Genomic DNA, 9,518 nt, shown 5'->3' on the forward strand with positions numbered 1-9,518 from the left:
AGGGCTGCTGGGCACTGCTCGGCCCTCTGTGCCTCTTGGAGTGCAGGGTGCCCCAACTCCTGCTCTACAGGGTGCTCCTTGCAAGGAAGCTCACGTTACAACCTATGCCAAAAGGAGTGGGTAAGGGAGGTTACAGAACACCTTTCCAGGGTGGGATGCTGACAGGGTGGCTGGCTGGCTGTTGGCTCTGTGACCATGTATTTCACATATTTTTGATATTTAACCTTTCTCAATCAGTTTTTAATCTAAATAGTAAAAATAAATAAATAAATATGGAGGGACATTAGTTAACTAGTTCCAAAAATTTGTTATTATTGGTAGTAACTTAATAACTCATCCAAACAAAACATAGATGAATATAATAGGATAAATCTGAAGATATTATGATTGGAGGGAATCATATTTTTTAATTTAAATTTTATTTTATCCTCAGATCCTGAGTCCTCATTTTTCTCATCTGAGGAAATAGTCATATTCAGTTCTTTCAATTATTCCTTTTCATTTTGACCCCAATATTTTAAAATAATGTGCTCTTATTGCTATTTGTAACTTTCAATTTTAACTATTAATTCTTGTCCTTCTTGCCTTACCCACTTTGTTTTATCTATAGATACACATACTATTTCCTCTTCCTTCCGCTGCTTCATACTGTTCTTATGGTGCTCTCGTGTGACTGTCTCCAACAAACTTCATGATGAAATTTGATCACCTTTGTGAGGCACTAAGATGGAGCTACACCAGACTTTAAGAGATTAGGTCATGAGGGCTCAGCCTTCATACATAGATCAATGGCTTAATTAGCTAATAGATTATATCTACTGTATGGGTCTATTATAAAAGCTAATTTTACTTTCTCATCTATGTGTTCCTTCATCTTGTGATTCTCTGCACTACATTGGTATACCACAGAATGTCACTGTCACCCAGAAAGTCCCTACTACATGCAATCCTATGCCTTTGTCTTCCAGAACTGTGAACTAAATAAATTTTTATTTTTCATAAATTATCTGATCTCACATATTTCACTAAAGCAACAAAAATCAGGAAGGCCCATAGTATGTTCAAAGTGTTAAGAGACACAAAATGTGACAGATGTATTTATTTGCTTGAATAATTTTTTGTTTTGCCAAAGTTTAAAGTAGTTTGGTTATTATTTTGTACTTTTTTGTATATCATGGCTTTTTCTATGAACAAACTATAAGAAAGTATATCCACTCAAGCTTTCTGATCAACATCTCTACCAAAATCCTGCAAATCCTTGGCTTAATGCAAACTCTCAGCCTCTGTCTCTATATGTAGAGTCCAACCTGTTGTTTAGCATCCACCCATCTTCTTCGTTACAACACTAGGACATCTCCTTGACCCTGTGTTCACTTTCCTTTGGCTGCATCCTCCATTTTCCTCTTTGTTGTTCTACTTCCATACTTCAGTAGAATACATCCGTCTCTAGCTTCATGATAAAAGATCTGTGAAAGGTGGATTTCTTTTCAGAATTTAAATGTCTCAAAACATTATTATTTTCTTATGATATTTGATTAACTATAGCATCATTACATATGTCTAGATTGGATAGATATCATGAAAAATTTTATGATTTTTTTCCACTTTCTAGCATTTGATTTTTTGCTATACAACAACAACAAAAAAAATGAAATCTGTATGATTACTGCTCAAAATGGTCTTTTCTTTTCCCTAGAAGTCTTTAAGTTTGCTCCTTATCCCAGTATTTGAAGTGTTACAAATCTTTTGTTTTGTTTGTTTTCTGAGTCTATGGTGCTGGGAATGGAACCCAGGGCCTTAAACACATGAGGCCAGTGTGCTACTACTGGCCATGTCTTCAATGCTCAGTCATTTGAGTTGGTGTAATTTTTTTTTTTCATCATTAATTTTAGCCTCATGGGCCTACCAAATAGCTCAGCAGACTCAAGCTCCTGCAAGCAGGCACAAGGGCTGGGGGTTTGGTCCCTGGGGCTGCCGTGCCAGCCCCACCCCCGGGGCACACTGAGATGGCACTTGAGACTGGGTGTGGTGGCACGTGCCTGATATCCCAGCTTTTAGGAGGCTGTAAACAGGTGGATCACTATGAGTCTGATCTAGTAGTGAGACCCTGAACACCCTGTAGATCCTCCTCTAGAATACAAAAAAAGCCTCTATTAGCACTTTTCATACTCTAAATATATGTTCTTCAGTATAATTTGTTTGAAAATATCTTCCCCTTTCATTTTTGTTTTTCTTTCATATCAAAGCGAAATCTTTTTAAATATCTTAATTTTCTCCTGTTTTACACACACACACACACACACACACACACACACACACCCATGTCTTCTTATAGTATTTTGTGAGATTTCCTAGAAGTCTTCTTTTGAATATTTTATTCCTACTATTGCACATTATTTTTTCAAGAATCTTGTTCATCTAATTCCACAGATATTTATGATCTATAAGGTACTGTATGTAAGGGTGGTTGTAAGTTAAGAAGCAAAAGTAAACATATCCTTCAACTCAAAAGGGTTGTATCTTCCATGTTTATAACAAGCATCATGAAGTAAAACCTACATAAGTCTAGGTCAACAAATCTGAAAGTAAAAGAGGCAGAATTTTCATTGCTGCTCTTCAACCAGAAGACTGAGACAATCAGCAGTTAATCTTAAAATATTCCTAGTAATAGTATTTTCAAAATTTTCAGACTGACACTGATAAATTCTTAGACTTTCTGATCAAGACAGAACTTTGATTGACATTAATTCATTAATTCTAATATATGTATCAGAGTCCATGATAAAATGAGCATGAAGTGAAGTTCTGGGAAGAATTATTCTATTCTGTTATAGAGTATTTTGAGATCAAATAATAGAGCTCTTAAAAAGTACGTGGGAGGTTCAACTACTGGCACAGCCTGTATGAAAAAAAAATCACTCCATTGGTTTTTGCCCTGGTTAAGAAAAGAATCTTCTAGGTAATGTCACATGAGATGATTCACAAGTCTTAAACCTGGTAATAGAATGGATAATGCAAAGGCAGGATGGGATGCTTCACAGTTTCGACTCAAAATGTTTGAGCAGCATTTATAATAGAACAACATGAAAGATTCACTGTTTGACACACACAGCAGGAGACTCGATCCACTTTTCCCAGCATTACGGAAGCAAGATGGGTCTCTAGAAAAGGAAGTTGGAAGACAGCGCTGGTTTGCTCCCAAAAAGCCCACTCAAGTAAGTAGTAGCTTTTCATGCCCACAAGGCCCAGAAGCAAAGTCTAACTGCAGTTCCTGGGTAGGTGGGGACACTTCTCTGTGTACAGATGTAGAAGATACTGCCCCCTCGGCATGTGCCGGCATTTGACATTGATAAGGAGATCCGAGCTGTCTTGTGATACCCTGCCTACATGAACTCTGCCATTTCAAGGACTCCTGCTATGTCCCCACCCTTGAGGCAGTTTTCAAAAAGCATTACACTCCAAAACTTCCCTGAACCCTGTGACCATGACCTGTGGCCTTGTGTCTATGTTACAGCAAGCCCAAAGTCTGCCAAGAAATAAACCTGTCAAGGGTTGCGTGTCTTTCACACAAAAATACAGGGTGTTTCTACATTGCTTTCTAGATGGGTGATAGCAACCTGCCCTTTCTTAACTGACTTAGACCTCGGTAAGGCTGATCCAACCAGCTATGTGGCAGCTGGCTGGCTGCAAGCCTTAAACACTGAGTAGTTCATGAATTTTGTATGTTCAATAGATTTCTTCCCTCAAAACATTATCTTTGCATCCTAAAAGCCTAACATAGTGACTGGGAAAGCATTGGTACTCTATAAACACTTGTTGAGTGGAGGAGCTCTAAGAAGTCTTAGACTAAGCAATTCAGTTCCATCCTTACCACCTGCTGTGCTAGAAATCTCTTTGCCTGATTCTATATGACACTTGTGAGACCTTATTTTTTATGTTGCATTTTACCCATTCCTATTAGGCTCAAAGAAATGAGGTTGAAATAGTTCTTCAGTAAATATTTATGGAACTGCTACCATGTTAAAGGCACTATTCAACTCTAAAACAATCTTTGCCTACAAAGCTTTGCAGTGTTGAAGATATATATAAATATCTATATCTATATCTATCTATCTATCTATCTATATATATATATATATATATAGAGAGAGAGAGAGAGAGAGAGAGAGAGAGAGAAAGAGAGAGAAGTGGGGGCTTCAGAATTACAGATGTCTTACATATATATAAAACATATATATTATATATATTGCATATATATGTGTATATGTCAAGATTGAGTCTCAGAACTACAGTTCTCTAACTTACAATGCATCCAGGTATAACTGATATGCTCAAAATGTTATATCAGTTCCTAAACTAAGTTTCTGTGTTGTTTAATGTTTGATACTGAGACTACGAGTCTCGCCATCGTTTCCCACCCTGGCCACAAAGTGGAAGAGTTCTCTTTGTGTCAAAGTGTCTTCATTTGTCCCTTCCCTGGCACACTTGCTACTTTTGTCTGCCTACTTTGAGCCCTGGGATGGGGAGCCGTCCTCATCCTGGTGACCTCATCACTCAGGCAGCGAGGTTCACTAGACTCTTGTGGGGTCAGGCGATTGGGAGGTGGTGGCAAAGATGGAGGAGGGGAGGAAGGACAGAGGGCACTCTCCCCGCTTCCCTCACTCTCAGATGCTGTTCTGACAGTGCTCACATCCCTCTCAGCTACAGACATGTCCCAGGACATGCAGTTCAGATCACATGAGGCTCTGGTAACTTCATTTGTGCTTGCCTCTCATGGTGATTAATTTTAGATGTCAACCTGACTGGGCCACACTGTGTGCAGATACTTGGCCAAGCAATACTGTAGGTGCGCATCAGCAGGAATATCACATCAGTCAGCAGGCAGAGTAAAGCAGATGGCCCTCCATGACAGAGGTGGCCTTCCTTCTTTCAACTGAGGACCTTAATAGAACAGGGCTGAGCACAAAATAACTCTTCTGACAGCTGAGTGGCTTTAGGGTTCAAAGCTGCACCACTGGCTATCTTGCAAACTCAGATCTTAGAACGTTGCAACCTCCATAACCACGTGAACCAACTCCTTATAGCCACACTTGCTTGCTCTCTCTGTCTCTGTCTCTGTCTCTGTCTCTGTCTCTGTCTCTGTCTCTGTCTCTCTGTTTTCTCTCACTCCCTTCCTCCCACTCCTTCCTTCTCTTTCTCCCTCCCTCTCTTTCTTTCTATTCCAGTTCCACCCTCCTTCTCTCCTTCCCTCAAGCGCTTTTCAGGCCTCAAGGTCCAGAAGCAAAAGCTAACTACAATTGTTGTGTGGATGGGGACACTGTTCTTTTTTATTTTATAATTTTATTTTATTTTAAGGAGAACAATAAAGCAATGATACAAAATTTCAAAACAAGTGAGTAGGAGAGTAAAAATGGTTAATACATTGCATATTCTTATCTTCAAAGTAGATGCTCAGATTACAAGATGTAGGCATGAAAAATTGATAAAATAATATAGGTACAAGCCTTTATTTTCAATGTACTAATAGAAATTAGTAACTAATTATAACTATCTATCTACCTATATCCTTTTTTCACACCAAAACAGCATTTTATTTATATTTTTGTAAACTTAGTAACATGTGACACAAAGTTTCCTAGTGACTAATAGCTGACTTTAACCACACAGGATGTTTATCTCAGGCCTGAGGTAGCTTGTTTGCTTTAGGCACTGAGGTCTAGTCCTGCCTACACACATTTGATCCACTTCCTAGCTTCCAGGGCTCCCAACATATCCACCTTTTTTGTTTTGTTTTGTCAGAAATGGGTGTTCCATTGTTGTTAGAGAAGTTGTATTTAGAGAAGTCTTTAAAGGGTCTTTTCATACTTGATGCCAGTCCAAAGATGGTAGTTACTTGCATTCAGCAAAATAACCCAATATAGTCCAATAATACATAATAGTAGTGAGTTATCAGCACATCTGATGTCAGACATTGTTGACTTGAGGCTTTTATAGTTCAGCATATTAATATAGCTTTTTTTTTTACTTCATGGTTATACTTTTCTGCTGGATGGTTAAGACCAAGTTAAAGCTTTTTCACAACGGGTTTGCCGCGAGAGCACAGGCGTAGTGAAGGCCACCACTAAATCGAAGTCAACATGGGAAAGGAAAAGACCCACATTAATATCGTCGTCATCGGACACGTGGACTCCGGCAAGTCCACCACCACTGGCCATCTGATCTACAAATGCGGTGGCATCGACAAAAGGACCATTGAAAAATTTGAGAAGGAGGCTGCTGAGATGGGGAAGGGTTCCTCCAAGTATGCCTGGGTCTTGGACAAGCTGAAAGCCGAGCGTGTGGTATCACCATTGACATCTCCCTGTGGAAATTCGAGACCAGCAAGTATTATGTGCCCTGGACACAGAAACTTCATCAAAAACATGATTACAGGCACATCACAGGCTGACTGTGCTGTCCTGATTGTTGCTGCTGGCGTTGGTGAATTCGAAGCTGGTATCTCCAAGAATGGGCAGACCCGTGAGCATGCCCTTCTGGCTTACACACTAGGTGTGAAACAACTAATTGTTGGAGTTAACAAAATGGATTCCACAGAGCCACCCTACAGCCAGAAGAGATACGAGGAAATTGTTAAGGAAGTTAGCACCTACATTAAGAAAATTGGCTACAACCCTGACACCATAGTTTTTGTGCCAATTTCTGGTTGGAATGGTGACAATATGCTGGAGCCAAGTGCTCACATGCCTTGGTTCAAAGGATGGAAGGTCACTCGCAAGGATAGCAATGCCAGCGGAACGACACTGCTTGAAGCTTTGGATTGCATCCTCCCACCCACTCGCCCCACTGACAAGCCTTTGCGGCTGCCCCTCCAGGATGTCTACAAAATTGGTGGTATTGGCACTGTCCCAGTGGGCCGAGTGGAGACTGGTGTTCTTAAACCTGGCATGGTGGTCACCTTTGCTCCAGTCAATGTCACAACTGAAGTCAAGTCTGTTGAAATGCACCATGAAGCTTTGAGTGAAGCTCTTCCTGGGGACAATGTGGGCTTCAACATCAAGAACGTGTCCGTCAAAGATATCCGGCTTGGCAATGTGGCTGGTGACAGCAAAAACAACCCACCAATGGAAGCAGCTGGTTTCACTGCTCAGGTGATTATCCTGAACCATCCTGGCCAGATCAGTGCTGGCTATGCCCCTGTCCTGGATTGTCACACAGCTCACATTGCTTGCAAGTTTGCTGAGCTGAAAGGAAAGACTGATCGCCAGTCTGGTAAGAAGCTGGAAGATGGGCCCAAGTTTCTGAAATCTGGTGATTCTGCCATTGTTGACATGGTTCCAGGCAAGCCCATGTGTGTCAAGAGCTTCTCTGATTATCCATCTCTGGGTCATTTCGCTGTTTGTGATATGAGACAGACAGTTGCTGTGGGTGTCATCAAAGCTGTGGACAAGAAGGCTGCTGGAGCTGGCAAGGTCACCAAGTCTGCCCAGAAAGCTCAGAAGGCTAAATGAATATTATCCCTGACACCTGCCACCCCAGTCCTAATCAGTGGTGGAAGACCGGTCTCAGAACTGTTTCTCCCAATTGGCCATTTAAGTTTAATAGTGAAAGACTGGTCAATGATAACAATGCATCGTAAAACCTTCAGAAGGAAAGGAGAATGTTTTGTGGACCATTTTTTTTGTGTGTGTGGCAGTTTTTAAGTTATTAGTTTTTAAAATCAATACTTTTTAATGGAAACAACTTGACCAAAAATCTGTCACAGAATTTTGAGACCTATTAAAACAAAGTTTAATGAGAAAAAAAAAAAAGACCAAGTTTAAGCAAGACTTATATAACTAAAAATGTAACTTTTGCACCTGACAAGGTCAGTCAAATCCCCTTGGGATTTACTCTGAAACCATGTACAGCACCTTGAACTCTTGTCAGTGTCAGCCATCCAGTTGAGTCACAACCCTTGCTTGACCAATTTGCTCTCTGTGAAAGCCTGAGAGAATTTTTTTCTCTCTAGGTGATTCTCCTTAGGCACACTCTACATCATTGATCACTTTCTTCTGTGGCCCCATAATCTCCTTGATCAGAAAATTTGGGACACCGCTGAGTTACAGGATGTCACACACTGCTCTGTCTTGCAGATGTAAAAGATGCTTTCCTTCTTTCTCTTCTGAAACCTTTGAGCTTGCTGCATAGTGACACACCCAACTAGGATTCTGAGAAACTTTATAAAAGGTATTATTTACAATGATGTGGATGGAGCTATGAGAATCCATAAGGGTACTGAGGCAACCAGGGGCTGCTCACAGCTGGAAACTGTGGCCATCTCTAGGCCTAATGGCATGTGTTGGTAATCTCCAGAGAAGCAGGGCTTTAAGGCACTCTGCCTGCCTACCTCTCTGTCTCTCTCTGTCTCTGTCTCTGTCTCTGTCTCTGTCTGTCTGTCTGTCTGTCTGTCTGTCTCTCTCTCTCTCTCTTTGCTTCTCTCTCTCTCCCATCTCTCTCTCTTTCTTCCTTCTGTGTCTCTATCCCTGTCCCTATCTCTTACTTTGCCCACCCCCTGTCTTCTCCTGGGTACTGACCTGGTATAGCTGCTCATGACACTTCCACTATGAGAGCAGCAGGGACACAGCATTCGGACACTGAGCTCTGAGGCATGGAGCTCATTTCCAAACCTGCTGCCGCCCAGATGTTCCCACTCCTGGATTAAGATTTGCTGACCTGTGCCCCTGTCCCTCATGTGCAGCGTTGCCTGCAAGTAAAGACTTTGGATAGTTCATCTAATGTAATGGAATCCCCCATGTAGGATTGATGCATACAGATAGAAGTTTACTCTAGACTTCCTACTCTACCTTAATCTTTTGTGGAAATAAAGTAAATTGAAAGACAGTAAGATGTAACTGAAACAATCCTTTCTACTGGGTTTTAATTCACTATAAATTAAAAATTTTTAATAACATTTTTGTTTCATAAAATATATTCTTGATTCTAAACAACTGGCTTTCGTTCTTTTGTAGGATTTCTCTTATACCATACCTATTTGTTTATATATCCAGATAGCATGTTTGCTCCCTTGTGCAAGGCCTACCTCTTTTTAACATTTCAGCTCCAAAGCTATACCTTGCTGGTACCCGCGGCTTTAAGAATCTTTTGGAGTTGACTTGAAGAAAGGAGTAAATGACAGTGAACATCAAAACATGGTCCATTTGTACACAGAGCACTACCTGAAACTGCCAGTGTCCCTTGGGTGGCACAGAGGCTGATACCACTGGGTTCTTTCCTCCTCCCTGTGACGGTCCTACTTCCCATCTTCTTCAAGGCCATTTCCTACCTATGACACAGCTGTCCCTTTGAAGTTGATTAAAAGCCAGGGAAATTATCCAAAAGTTCTTTGATGAGCTGTTCTTTTGCTTCCCGTGGTTTGCAAACTGCATTTACCAATGCAAGTTTTCATTTTACAAATTCTCCTCTATGAGTGTATGAAGTATAACACATCCCCTTAATCTTCAAACCATCATATGTTCACA

General features: G+C 40.7%; 1 pseudogene; it reads left to right on the forward strand.

Annotated features, from left to right (window-relative positions):
- Positions 1 to 6,131: 6,131 nt before the first annotated feature.
- Positions 6,132 to 7,508, forward strand: LOC105741796 (annotated as a pseudogene).
- The last annotated feature ends 2,010 nt before the right edge of the window (positions 7,509 to 9,518 follow it).

The sequence above is a fragment of the Octodon degus genome, unplaced genomic scaffold (genome assembly GCF_000260255.1).
Source record: "Octodon degus isolate 3935 unplaced genomic scaffold, OctDeg1.0 scaffold00023, whole genome shotgun sequence".
NCBI classification, from domain to species: domain Eukaryota; kingdom Metazoa; phylum Chordata; class Mammalia; order Rodentia; family Octodontidae; genus Octodon; species Octodon degus.